General features: G+C 57.2%; 1 protein-coding gene across 1 annotated transcript in view; it reads left to right on the top strand.

The window, feature by feature from the left end:
• slc25a15a (solute carrier family 25 member 15a) overlaps window positions 1–13,658 on the top strand; it is a 40,385-nt gene that overhangs the window by 10,590 nt on the left and 16,137 nt on the right. The window lies entirely within an intron of this gene.

Genomic DNA, 13,658 nt, shown 5'->3' with positions numbered 1-13,658 from the left:
AGATTACCTCCCAACGTGCACCCTCTTCCCTCTAGTGCACTACTTTTAGCCAGGTTCCATAGGGTAGTGCACTATTTTAGACCAGGGTCTATAGGGCTCTTGGTGGAACAGGCTGGCAACAATAAGGATCCCCTCTAACAATGTGTGGCAGGCTGGCAACAATAAGGATCCCCCTAACAATGTGTGGCACGCTGGCAACAATAAGGATCCCCTCTAACAATGTGTGGCAGGCTGGCAACAATAAGGATCCCCCCTAACAATGTGTGGCACGCTGGCAACAATAAGGATCCCCTCTAACAATGTGTGGCAGGCTGGCAACAATAAGGATCCCCCCTAACAATGTGTGGCACGCTGGCAACAATAAGGATCCCCTCTAACAATGTGTGGCAGGCTGGCAACAATGTGTGGCACCTCTGTCTCCTCTGCATATCCCTCGTCCTCCTCTGTTTCCTCTCCATGTCTCTTCATATCCCTCCTCCTTTCCTCCACTCCTCCAATGCTTCCTCTCTATCTCCCTCATTCTCCCCTCCTCCACTGTCTCCTCTCCATCTCCCTCCTCCTCAGTCTCCTCTCCATCTCCCTCCCTCCTCCTCCTCGGTCTCCTCTCCATCTCCCTCCTCATATGTCTCCCCTCCATCTCCCTCCTCCTCAGTCTCCTCTCCATCTCCCTCCCTCCTCCTCCTCGGTCTCCTCTCCATCTCCCTTCCTCCTCCTCATCTGTCTCCTCTCCATGTCCCTCCTCCTCCTCTCCTCCTCTGTCTCCTCTCCATGTCTCTTCATCTCCCTCCTCCTCTCCTCTTCCTCCCCTACTCCAATGTCTCCTCTCCATCTCCCTCCTTCTCCCCTCCTCCTCTGTCTCCTCTCCATCTCCCTCCCTCCTCCTCGTCGGTCTCCTCTCCATCTCCCTCCCTCCTCCTCCTCCTCGGTCTCCTCTCCATCTCCCTCCCTCCTCCTCATATGTCTCCTCTCCATCTCCCTCCCTCCTCCTCATCGGTCTCCTCTCCATCTCCCTCCCTCCTCCTCCTCGGTCTCCTCTCCATCTCCCTCCTCCTCCTCCTCGGTCTCCTCTCCATCTCCCTCCTCCTCTGTCTCCTCTCCATGTCTCTTCATCTCCTCCTCCTCTCCATCTCCCTCCTCATCTGTCTCTTCTCCATCTCCTCCTCTCCATCTCCCTCCTCCTCTTCATCTCCCTCCCTCCTCCTCGGTCTCCTCTCCATCTCCCTCCTCCTCTTCATCTCCCTCCTCCCCTCCTCTGATCTGAAATCTGTACCTAGGTACACCCAGTAGCTGTGTTTCAAACCCTCTCCATCTTCTCCCTCCTCTCCACCTCATCGTTCTCCTCTCCATCTTCTCCCACCCTCCTCCTCCTCGGTCTCATCTCCATCTTCTCCCTCCTCCTCGGTCTCCTCTCCATCTTCTCCCTCCTCCTCCTCGGTCTCCTCTCCATCTTCTCCCTCCTCCTCGGTCTCCTCTCCATCTTCTCCCTCCTCCTCCTCGGTCTCCTCTCCATCTTCTCCCCTCCTCCTCGGTCTCATCTCCATCTTCTCCTCCTCCTCGGTCTCATCTCCATCTTTCTCCCTCCTCATCGGTCTCCTCTCCATCTTCTCCCTCCTCTCCTCCTCATCGGTCTCCTCTCCATCTTCTCCCTCCTCCTCCTCGGTCTCCTCTCCATCTTCTCCCTCCTCTCCTCCTCATCGGTCTCCTCTCCATCTTCTCCCTCCTCCTCCTTGGTCTCCTCTCCATCTTCTCCCTCCCTCCCTCCTCCTCATCGGTCTCCTCTCCATCTTCTCCCTCCTCTCCTCCTCATCGGTCTCCTCTCCATCTTCTCCTCCTCCTCGGTCTCCTCTCCATCTTCTCCCTCCTCTCCTCCTCATCGGTCTCCTCTCCATCTTCTCCCTCCTCTCCTCCTCATCGGTCTCCTCTCCATCTTCTCCCTCCTCTCCTCCTCATCGGTCTCCTCTCATCTTCTCCTCCTCTCCTCCCTCATCGGTCTCCCTCCATCTTCTCCCTCCTCCTCGGTCTCCTCTCCATCTTCTCCCTCCTCTCCTCCTCATCGGTCTCCTCTCCATCTTCTCCCTCCTCTCCTCCTCATCGGTCTCCTCTCCATCTTCTCCCTCCCTCTCCTCCTCATCGGTCTCCTCTCCATCTTCTCCCTCCTCCTCATCGGTCTCCTCTCCATCTTCTCCCTCCCTCCTCCTCGGTCTCCTCTCCATCTTCTCCCTCCTCCGGTCTCCTCTCCATCTTCTCCTCCTCCTCGGTCTCCTCTCCATCTTCTCCCTCCTCTCCTCCTCATCGGTCTCCTCTCCATCTTCTCCCTCATCTCCTCCTCATCGGTCTCCTCTCCATCTTCTCCCTCCTCTCCTCCTCATCGGTCTCCTCTCCATCTTCTCCCTCCTCCTCATCGGTCTCCTCTCCATCTTCTCCCTCCTCTCCTCCTCGGTCTCCTCTCCATCTTCTCCCTCCTCCCCTCCTCATCGGTCTCCTCTCCATCTTCTCCCTCCTCCTCATCGGTCTCCTCTCCATCTTCTCCCTCCTCCTCATCGGTCTCCTCTCCATCTTCTCCCTCCTCCTCCTCGGTCTCCTCTCCATCTTCTCCCTCCTCCTCGGTCTCCTCTCCATCTTCTCCCTCCTCTCCTCCTCATCGGTCTCCTCTCCATCTTCTCCCTCCTCTCCTCCTCATCGGTCTCCTCTCCATCTTCTCCCTCCTCATCGGTCTCATCTCCATCTTCTCCTCCTCTCCTCGGTCTCCTCTCCATCTTCTCCCTCCTCTCCTCCTCATCGGTCTCCTCTCCATCTTCTCCCTCCTCTCCTCCTCATCGGTCTCCTCTCCCTCCTCTCCTCCTCATCGGTCTCCTCTCCATCTTCTCCCTCCTCCTCATCGGTCTCCTCTCCATCTTCTCCCTCCTCTCCTCCTCCTCGGTCTCCTCTCCATCTTCTCCCTCCTCCTCGGTCTCCTCTCCATCTTCTCCCTCCTCTCCTCCTCATCGGTCTCCTCTCCATCTTCTCCCTCCTCCTCATCGGTCTCCTCTCCATCTTCTCCCTCCTCTCCTCCTCCTCGGTCTCCTCTCCATCTTCTCCCTCCTCATCGGTCTCCTCTCCATCTTCTCCCTCCTCTCCTCTCCTCGGTCTCCTCTCCATCTTCTCCCTCCTCCTCCTCATCGGTCTCCTCTCCATCTTCTCCCTCCCTCCTCCTCATCGGTCTCCTCTCCATCTTCTCCCTCCTCTCCTCCTCATCGGTCTCCTCTCCATCTTCTCCCTCCTCTCCTCCTCCTCGGTCTCCTCTCCATCTTCTTCTCCTCCTCCTCGGTCTCATCTCCATCTTCTCCCTCATCTCCTCCTCATCGGTCTCCTCTCCATCTTCTCCCTCCTCCTCGGTCTCATCTCCATCTTCTCCCTCCTCATCGGTTTCCTCTCCATCTTCTCCCTCCTCCTCGGTCTCATCTCCATCTTCTCCCTCCTCCTCGGTCTCCTCTCCCTCCTCCCCTCCTCCTCGGTCTCCTCTCCATCTTCTCCCTCCTCTCCTCCTCATCGGTCTCCTCTCCATCTTCTCCCTCATCTCCTCCTCATCGGTCTCCTCTCCATCTTCTCCCTCCTCTCCTCCTCCTCGGTCTCCTCTCCATCTTCTCCCTCCTCCTCATCGGTCTCCTCTCCATCTTCTCCCTCCCTCCTCCTCATCGGTCTCCTCTCCATCTTCTCCCTCCTCTCCTCCTCTCGGTCTCTCTCCATCTTCTCCCTCCTCTCCTCCTCATTGGTCTCCTCTCCATCTTCTCCCTCCTCTCCTCCTCATCGGTCTCCTCTCCATCTTCTCCTCCTCCTCTCCTCCTCATCGGTCTCCTCTCCATCTTCTCCTCCTCATTGGTCTCATCTCCATCTTCTCCCTCCTCATTGGTCTCTCTCCATCTTCTCCCTCCTCATCGGTCTCATCTCCATCTTCTCCCTCCTCCTCATCGGTCTCCTCTCCATCTTCTCCTCCTCCTCATCGGTCTCATCTCCATCTTCTCCCTCCTCCTCATCGGTCTCCTCTCCATCTTCTCCCTCATCTCCTCCTCATCGGTCTCCTCTCCCTCCTCTCTCCTCATCGGTCTCCTCCATTGGTCTCCCTCTCCATCTTCTCCCTCCTCTCCTCCTCATCGGTCTCCTCTCCATCTTCTCCTCCTCTCCTCCTCATTGGTCTCCTCTCCATCTTCTCCTCCTCTCCTCTCATTGGTCTCCTCTCCATCTTCTCCCTCCTCTCCTCCTCATCGGTCTCCTCTCCATCTTCTCCCTCCTCTCCTCCTCATCGGTCTCCTCTCCATCTTCTCCCTCCTCTCCTCCTCATCGGTCTCCTCTCCATCTTCTCCCTCCTCTCCTCCTCATGGTCTCCTCTCCATCTTCTCCCTCCTCTCCTCCTCATTGGTCTCATCTCCATCTTCTCCCTCCTCTCCTCCTCATCGGTCTCCTCTCCATCTTTCTCCCCTCCTCTCCTCCTCCATCTGGTCTCCTCCTCCATCTTCCTCCTCTTCTCTCCCTCCTCATCGGTCTCCTCTCCATCTTCTCCCTCCTCTCCTCCTCATCGGTCTCCTCTCCATCTCGGTCTCATCTCCATCTTCTCCTCCTCATCGGTCTCCTCTCCATCTTCTCCCTCCTCCTCGGTCTCATCTCCATCTTCTCCCCTCCTCGGTCTCCTCTCCTCCTCTCCTCCTCCTCGGTCTCATCTCCATCTTCTCCCTCCTCTCCTCCTCATCGGTCTCCTCTCCATCTTCTCCCTCATCTCCTCCTCATCGGTCTCCTCTCCATCTTCTCCCCTCTCCTCCTCTCGGTCTCCTCTCCATCTTCTCCCTCTCCTCCTCCTCGGTCTCCTCTCCATCTTCTCCCTCCTCTCCTCCTCTCTCCAGTCTCCTCTCCATCTTCTCCCTCCTCCCTCCTCCTCATCGGTCTCCTCTCCATCTTCTCCCTCCTCTCCTCCTCATTGGTCTCCTCTCCATCTTCTCCCTCCTCTCCTCCTCATCGGTCTCCTCTCCATCTTCTCCCTCCTCTCCTCCTCATCGGTCTCCTCTCCATCTTCTCCCTCCTCATTGGTCTCATCTCCATCTTCTCCCCTCCTCATTGGTCTCCTCTCCATCTTCTCCCTCCTCATCGGTCTCATCTCCATCTTCTCCCTCCTCCTCATCAGTCTCCTCTCCATCTTCTCCCTCCTCATCGGTCTCATCTCCATCTTCTCCCTCCTCCTCATCGGTCTCCTCTCCATCTTCTCCCTCATCTCCTCCTCATCGGTCTCCTCTCCCTCCTCTCCTCCTCATCGGTCTCCTCTCCATCTTCTCCCTCCTCTCCTCCTCATCGGTCTCCTCTCCATCTTCTCCCTCCTCCTCATCGGTCTCCTCTCCATCTTCTCCCTCCTCTCCTCCTCATCGGTCTCCTCTCCATCTTCTCCCTCCTCTCCTCCTCATCGGTCTCCTCTCCATCTTCTCCCTCCTCTCCTCCTCATCGGTCTCCTCTCCATCTTCTCCCTCCTCTCCTCCTCATCAGTCTCCTCTCCATCTTCTCCCTCCTCTCCTCCTCATCAGTCTCCTCTTCATCTTCTCCCTCCTCTCCTCCTCATTGGTCTCCTCTCCATCTTCTCCCTCCTCTCCTCCTCATTGGTCTCTCTCCATCTTCTCCCCTCCTCATTGGTCTCCTCTCCATCTTCTCCCTCCTCTCCTCCTCATCGGTCTCCTCTCCATCTTCTCCCTCCTCTCCTCCTCATCGGTCTCCTCTCCATCTTCTCCCTCCTCCTCATCGGTCTCCTCTCCATCTTCTCCCTCCTCTCCTCCTCATCGGTCTCCTCTCCATCTTCTCCCTCCTCTCCTCCTCATCGGTCTCCTCTCCATCTTCTCCTCCTCTCCTCCTCATCTCCTCTCCATCTTCTCCCTCCTCCTCATCGGTCTCCTCTCCATCTTCTCCCTCCTCTCCTCCTCATCGGTCTCCTCTCCATCTTCTCCCTCCTCATCGGTCTCCTCTCCATCTTCTCCCTCCTCTCCTCCTCATCGGTCTCCTCTCCATCTTCTCCCTCCTCTCCTCCTCCTCGGTCTCCTCTCCATCTTCTCCCTCCTCTCCTCCTCATCGGTCTCCTCTCCATCTTCTCCCTCCTCTCCTCCTCATCGGTCTCCTCTCCATCTTCTCCCTCCTCTCCTCCTCATCGGTCTCCTCTCCATCTTCTCCCTCCTCTCCTCCTCATCGGTCTCCTCTCCATCTTCTCCCTCCTCTCCTCCTCATCAGTCTCCTCTTCATCTTCTCCCTCCTCTCCTCCTCATTGGTCTCCTCTCCATCTTCTCCCTCCTCTCCTCCTCATTGGTCTCCTCTCCATCTTCTCCCTCCTCCTCGGTCTCCTCTCCATCTTCTCCCTCCTCTCCTCCTCATCGGTCTCCTCTCCATCTTCTCCCTTCTCTCCTCCTCATCGGTCTCCTCTCCATCTTCTCCCTCCTCTCCTCCTCCTCGGTCTCCTCTCCATCTTCTCCCTCCTCTCCTCCTCATCGTTCTCCTCTCCATCTTCTCCCTCCTCTCCTCCTCCTCGGTCTCCTCTCCATCTTCTCCCTCCTCCTCGGTCTCATCTCCATCTTCTCCCTCCTCCTCGGTCTCCTCTCCATCTTCTCCCTCCTCCTCGGTCTCATCTCCATCTTCTCCCTCCTCCTCGGTCTCCTCTCCATCTTCTCCCTCCTCCTCGGTCTCATCTCCATCTTCTCCCTCCTCCTCGGTCTCCTCTCCATCTTCTCCCTCCTCATCGGTCTCCTCTCCATCTTCTCCCTCCTCTCCTCCTCATCGGTCTCCTCTCCATCTTCTCCCTCCTCTCCTCCTCATCGGTCTCCTCTCCATCTTCTCCCTCCTCTCCTCCTCCTCGGTCTCCTCTCCATCTTCTCCCTCCTCCCCTCATCGGTCTCCTCCCCATCTTCTCCCTCCTCTCCTCCTCATCGGTCTCCTCTCCATCTTCTCCCTCCTCTCCTCCTCATCGGTCTCCTCCCCATCTTCTCCCTCCTCTCCTCTCCATCTTCTCCCTCCTCTCCTCCTCCTCGGTCTCCTCTCCATCTTCTCCCTCCTCTCCTCCTCATCGGTCTCCTCTCCATCTTCTCCCTCCTCATTGGTCTCATCTCCATCTTCTCCCTCCTCATTGGTCTCCTCTCCATCTTCTCCCTCCTCATCGGTCTCATCTCCATCTTCTCCCTCCTCCTCATCAGTCTCCTCTCCATCTTCTCCCTCCTCATCGGTCTCATCTCCATCTTCTCCCTCCTCCTCATCGGTCTCCTCTCCATCTTCTCCCTCATCTCCTCCTCATCGGTCTCCTCTCCCTCCTCTCCTCCTCATCGGTCTCCTCTCCATCTTCTCCCTCCTCTCCTCCTCATCGGTCTCCTCTCCATCTTCTCCCTCCTCCTCATCGGTCTCCTCTCCATCTTCTCCCTCCTCTCCTCCTCATTGGTCTCCTCTCCATCTTCTCCCTCCTCTCCTCCTCATCGGTCTCCTCTCCATCTTCTCCCTCCTCTCCTCCTCATCGGTCTCCTCTCCATCTTCTCCCTCCTCTCCTCCTCATCAGTCTCCTCTCCATCTTCTCCCTCCTCTCCTCCTCATCAGTCTCCTCTTCATCTTCTCCCTCCTCCTCCTCCTCATTGGTCTCCTCTCCATCTTCTCCCTCCTCTCCTCCTCATTGGTCTCCTCTCCATCTTCTCCCTCCTCATTGGTCTCCTCTCCATCTTCTCCCTCCTCTCCTCCTCATCGGTCTCCTCTCCATCTTCTCCCTCCTCTCCTCCTCATCGGTCTCCTCCTCATCTTCTCCCTCCTCCTCATCGGTCTCCTCTCCATCTTCTCCCTCCTCTCCTCCTCATCGGTCTCCTCTCCATCTTCTCCCTCCTCCTCCTCATCGGTCTCCTCTCCATCTTCTCCCTCCTCTCCTCCTCATCGGTCTCCTCTCCATCTTCTCCCTCCTCCTCATCGGTCTCCTCTCCATCTTCTCCCTCCTCATCGGTCTCCTCTCCATCTTCTCCCTCCTCTCCTCCTCATTGGTCTCCTCTCCATCTTCTCCTCCTCATCAGTCTCCTCTCCATCTTCTCCCTCCTCTCCTCCTCCTCGGTCTCCTCTCCATCTTCTCCCTCCTCTCCTCCTCATCGGTCTCCTCTCCATCTTCTCCCTCCTCTCCTCCTCCTCGGTCTCCTCTCCATCTTCTCCCTCCTCTCCTCCTCATCGGTCTCCTCTCCATCTTCTCCCTCCTCTCCTCCTCATCGGTCTCCTCTCCATCTTCTCCCTCCTCATCGGTCTCCTCTCCATCTTCTCCCTCCTCTCCTCCTCATCGGTCTCCTCTCCATCTTCTCCCTCCTCTCCTCCTCATCGGTCTCCTCTCCATCTTCTCCCTCCTCATCGGTCTCCTCTCCTCCTCATCGGTCTCCTCTCCATCTTCTCCCTCCTCATCGGTCTCCTCTCCTCCTCATCGGTCTCCTCTCCATCTTCTCCCTCCTCTCCTCCTCATCGGTCTCCTCTCCATCTTCTCCCTCCTCTCCTCCTCCTCGGTCTCCTCTCCATCTTCTCCCTCCTCTCCTCCTCATCGGTCTCTTCTCCCTCCTCTCCTCCTCATCAGTCTCCTCTCCATCTTCTCCCTCCTCTCCTCCTCATCGGTCTCCTCTCCATCTTCTCCCTCCTCTCCTCCTCATTGGTCTCCTCTCCATCTTCTCCCTCATCATCGGTCTCCTCTCCTCCTCATCGGTCTCTTCTCCCTCCTCTCCTCCTCATTGGTCTCCTCTCCATCTTCTCCCTCCTCTCCTCCTCATCGGTCTCCTCTCCATCTTCTCCCTCCTCATTGGTCTCCTCTCCATCTTCTCCCTCCTCTCCTCCTCATTGGTCTCCTCTCCATCTTCTCCCTCCTCATTGGTCTCCTCTCCATCTTCTCCCTCCTCTCCTCCTCATCGGTCTCCTCTCCATCTTCTCCCTCCTCTCCTCCTCATTGGTCTCCTCTCCATCTTCTCCCTCCTCTCCTCCTCATTGGTCTCCTCTCCATCTTCTCCCTCCTCATCGGTCTCATCTCCATCTTCTCCCTCCTCCTCATCGGTCTCCTCTCCATCTTCTCCCTCCTCATCGGTCTCATCTCCATCTTCTCCCTCCTCCTCATCGGTCTCCTCTCCATCTTCTCCCTCATCTCCTCCTCATCGGTCTCCTCTCCCTCCTCTCCTCCTCATCGGTCTCCTCTCCATCTTCTCCCTCCTCTCCTCCTCATCGGTCTCCTCTCCATCTTCTCCCTCCTCTCCTCCTCATCGGTCTCCTCTCCATCTTCTCCCTCCTCTCCTCCTCATTGGTCTCCTCTCCATCTTCTCCCTCCCTCATCGGTCTCATCTCCATCTTCTCCCTCCTCCTCATCGGTCTCCTCTCCATCTTCTCCCTCCTCATCGGTCTCATCTCCATCTTCTCCCTCCTCCTCATCGGTCTCCTCTCCATCTTCTCCCTCATCTCCTCCTCATCGGTCTCCTCTCCCTCCTCTCCTCCTCATCGGTCTCCTCTCCATCTTCTCCCTCCTCTCCTCCTCATCGGTCTCCTCTCCATCTTCTCCCTCCTCTCCTCCTCATCGGTCTCCTCTCCATCTTCTCCCTCCTCTCCTCCTCATCGGTCTCCTCTCCCTCCTCTCCTCCTCATTGGTCTCCTCTCCATCTTCTCTCTCCTCTCCTCCTCATGGTCTCCTCTCCTCCTCTCCTCCTCCGGTCTCCTCTCCATCTTCTCCCTCCTCTCGGTCTCCTCTCCATCTTCTCCCTCCTCTCCTCCTCTCGGTCTCCTCTCCCTCCTCTCCTCCTCATTGGTCTCCTCTCCATCTTCTCCCTCCTCTCCTCCTCCTCGGTCTCCTCTCCATCTTCTCCCTCCTCCCATCGGTCTCCTCTCCATCTTCTCCCTCCTCCTCATCGGTCTCCTCTCCATCTTCTCTCCCTCCTCTCCTCCTCATCGGGTCTCCTCTCCATCTCTCTCCTCTCCTCATCATCGGTCTCCTCTCCATCTTCTCCCTCCTCCTCATCGGTCTCCTCTCCATCTTCTCCTCCCTCTCCTCCTCATCGGTCTCTCTCCATCTTCTCTCCTCCTCATCGGTCTCCTCTCCATCTTCTCCCTCCTCTCCTCCTCATCGGTCTCCTCTCCATCTTCTCCCTCCTCTCCTCCTCTCGGTCTCCTCTCCTCTCTCCTCATGGTCTCCTCTCCATCTTCTCCCTCCTCTCCTCCTCATCGGTCTCCTCTCCATCTTCTCTCCTCCTCTCCTCCTCATCGGTCTCCTCTCCATCTTCTCCCTCTCTCCTCCTCATTGGTCTCCTCTCCATCTTCTCCCTCCTCTCGGTCTCCTCTCCATCTTCTCCTCCTCATTGGTCTCCTCTCCATCTTCTCCCTCCTCTCCTCCTCATCGGTCTCCTCTCCATCGGTCTCCTCTCCATCTTCTCCCTCCTCTCCTCCTCCTCGGTCTCCATCTCCATCTTCTCCTCATCTCCTCCTCATGGTCTCCTCTCCATCTTCTCCCTCCTCTCCTCCTCATTGGTCTCCTCTCCATCTTCTCCCTCCTCTCCTCCTCATCGGTCTCCTCTCCATCTTCTCCCTCCTCTCCTCCTCATCAGTCTCCTCTCCATCTTCTCCCTCCTCTCCTCCTCATCAGTCTCCTCTTCATCTTCTCCCTCCTCTCCTCCTCATTGGTCTCCTCTCCATCTTCTCCCTCCTCTCCTCCTCATTGGTCTCCTCTCCATCTTCTCCCTCCTCATTGGTCTCCTCTCCATCTTCTCCCTCCTCTCCTCCTCATCGGTCTCCTCTCCATCTTCTCCCTCCTCTCCTCCTCATCGGTCTCCTCCTCATCTTCTCCCTCCTCCTCATCGGTCTCCTCTCCATCTTCTCCTCCTCTCCTCCTCATCGGTCTCCTCTCCATCTTCTCCCCTCCTCCTCATGGTCTCCTCTCCATCTTCTCCCTCCTCTTTCTCCCTCCTCATCGGTCTCCTCTCCATCTTCTCCCTCCTCTCCTCCTCATTGGTCTCTCTCCATCTTCTCCCTCCTCATCAGTCTCCTCTCCATCTTCTCCCTCCTCTCCTCCTCCTCAGTCTCCTCTCCATCTTCTCCCTCCTCTCCTCCTCATCGGTCTCCTCTCCATCTTCTCCCTCTCTCCTCCTCCTCGGTCTCCTCTCCATCTTCTCCCTCCTCTCCTCCTCATCGGTCTCCTCTCCATCTTCTCCCTCCTCTCCTCCTCATGGTCTCCTCTCCATCTTCTCCCTCCTCATCGGTCTCCTCTCCTCCTCATCGGTCTCCTCTCCATCTTCTCCCTCCTCTCCTCCTCATCGGTCTCCTCTCCATCTTCTCCCTCCTCTCCTCCTCATCGGTCTCCTCTCCATCTTCTCCCTCCTCATCGGTCTCATCTCCATCTTCTCCCCTCCTCCTCATCGGTCTCCTCTCCATCTTCTCCCTCATCTCCTCCTCATCGGTCTCCTCTCCCTCCTCTCCTCCTCATCGGTCTCCTCTCCATCTTCTCCCTCCTCTCCTCCTCATCGGTCTCCTCTCCATCTTCTCCCTCCTCTCCTCCTCATCGGTCTCCTCTCCATCTTCTCCCTCCTCTCCTCCTCATCGGTCTCCTCTCCCTCCTCTCCTCCTCATTGGTCTCCTCTCCATCTTCTCTCTCCTCTCCTCCTCATCGGTCTCCTCTCCCTCCTCTCTCCTCCTCATCGGTCTCCTCTCCATCTTCTCCCTCCTCTCCTCCTCCTCGGTCTCCTCTCCATCTTCTCCCTCCTCTCCTCCTCATCGGTCTCCTCTCCCTCCTCATTGGTCTCCTCTCCATCTTCTCCCTCCTCTCTCCCATCGGTCTCCTCTCCATCTTCTCCCTCCTCTCCTCCTCATCGGTCTCCTCTCCATCTTCTCCCTCCTCTCCTCCTCATCAGTCTCCTCTCCATCTTCTCCCTCTCCTCTCCTCATCAGTCTCCTCTTCATCTTCTCCCTCTCTCCTCCTCCTCGGTCTCCTCTCCATCTTCTCCCTCCTCTCCTCCTCATCGGTCTCCTCTCCCTCCTCTCCTCCTCATTGGTCTCCTCTCCATCTTCTCTCTCCTCTCCTCCTCCTCGGTCTCCTCTCCATCTTCTCCCTCCTCATCGGTCTCCTCTCCATCTTCTCCCTCCTCCTCATCGGTCTCCTCTCCATCTTCTCCCTCCTCTCCTCCTCCTCGGTCTCCTCTCCATCTTCTCCCTCCTCTCCTCCTCCTCGGTCTCCTCTCCATCTTCTCCCTCATCTCCTCCTCATCGGTCTCCTCTCCATCTTCTCCCTCCTCTCCTCCTCATTGGTCTCCTCTCCATCTTCTCCCTCCTCTCCTCCTCATCGGTCTCCTCTCCATCTTCTCCCTCCTCTCCTCCTCATTGGTCTCCTCTCCATCTTCTCCCTCCTCATCGGTCTCCTCTCCATCTTCTCCCTCCTCTCCTCCTCATCGGTCTCCTCTCCATCTTCTCCCCCTCTCTCCTCCTCATCGGTCTCCTCTCCATCTTCTCCCTCCTCCTCATCGGTCTCCTCTCCATCTTCTCCCTCCTCTCCTCCTCATTGGTCTCCTCTCCATCTTCTCCCTCCTCTCTCCTCATCGGTCTCCTCTCCATCTTCTCCCTCCTCTCCTCCTCCTCGGTCTCCTCTCCATCTTCTCCCTCCTCCTCATCGGTCTCCTCTCCATCTTCTCCCCTCCTCATCGGTCTCCTCTCCATCTTCTCCCTCCTCTCCTCCTCATTGGTCTCCTCTCCATCTTCTCCCTCCTCATCAGTTTCCTCTCCATCTTCTCCCTCCTCTCCTCCTCCTCGGTCTCCTCTCCATCTTCTCCCTCCTCTCCTCCTCATCGGTCTCCTCTCCATCTTCTCCCTTCCCTTCTCTCCTCCTCATCGGTCTCCTCTCCATCTTCTCCCTCCTCATCGTTCTCCTCTCCATCTTCTCCCTCCTCTCCTCCTCCTCGGTCTCCTCTCCATCTTCTCCCTCCTCATCGGTCTCCTCTCCATCTTCTCCCTTCTCTCCTCCTCATCGGTCTCCTCTCCATCTTCTCCCTTCTCTCCTCCTCCTCGGTCTCCTCTCCATCTTCTCCCTTCTCTCCTCCTCATCGGTCTCCTCTCCATCTTCTCCCTCCTCTCCTCCTCCTCGGTCTCCTCTCCATCTTCTCCCTCCTCTCCTCCTCATCGGTCTCCTCTCCATCTTCTCCCTCCTCTCCTCCTCATCGGTCTCCTCTCCATCTTCTCCCTCCTCATCGGTCTCCTCTCCTCCTCATTGGTCTCCTCTCCATCTTCTCCCTCCTCTCCTCCTCATCGGTCTCCTCTCCATCTTCTCCCTCCTCATCGGTCTCCTCTCCTCCTCATCGGTCTCCTCTCCATCTTCTCCCTCCCTCTCCTCCTCATCGGTCTCCTCTCCATCTTCTCCCTCCTCTCCTCCTCATCGGTCTCCTCTCCATCTTCTCCCTCCTCATCGGTCTCTCTCCTCCTCATCGGTCTCCTCTCCATCTTCTCCCTCCTCATCGGTCTCCTCTCCTCCTCATCGGTCTCTTCTCCCTCCTCTCCTCCTCATCGGTCTCCTCTCCATCTTCTCCCTACTCTCCTCCTCATCAGTCTCCTCTCCATCTTCTCCCTCCTCTCCTCCTCCTCAGTCTCCTCTCCATCTTCTCCCTCCCTCCTCCTCATCGGTCTCTTCTCCCTCCTCTCCTCCTCATCAG

This window comes from Oncorhynchus keta, chromosome 18 (genome assembly GCF_023373465.1).
Source record: "Oncorhynchus keta strain PuntledgeMale-10-30-2019 chromosome 18, Oket_V2, whole genome shotgun sequence".
Classification (NCBI taxonomy): domain Eukaryota; kingdom Metazoa; phylum Chordata; class Actinopteri; order Salmoniformes; family Salmonidae; genus Oncorhynchus; species Oncorhynchus keta.
Note: the sequence above shows the minus strand (reverse complement) of the source record. Positions and strands in the feature narration are given on the sequence as shown.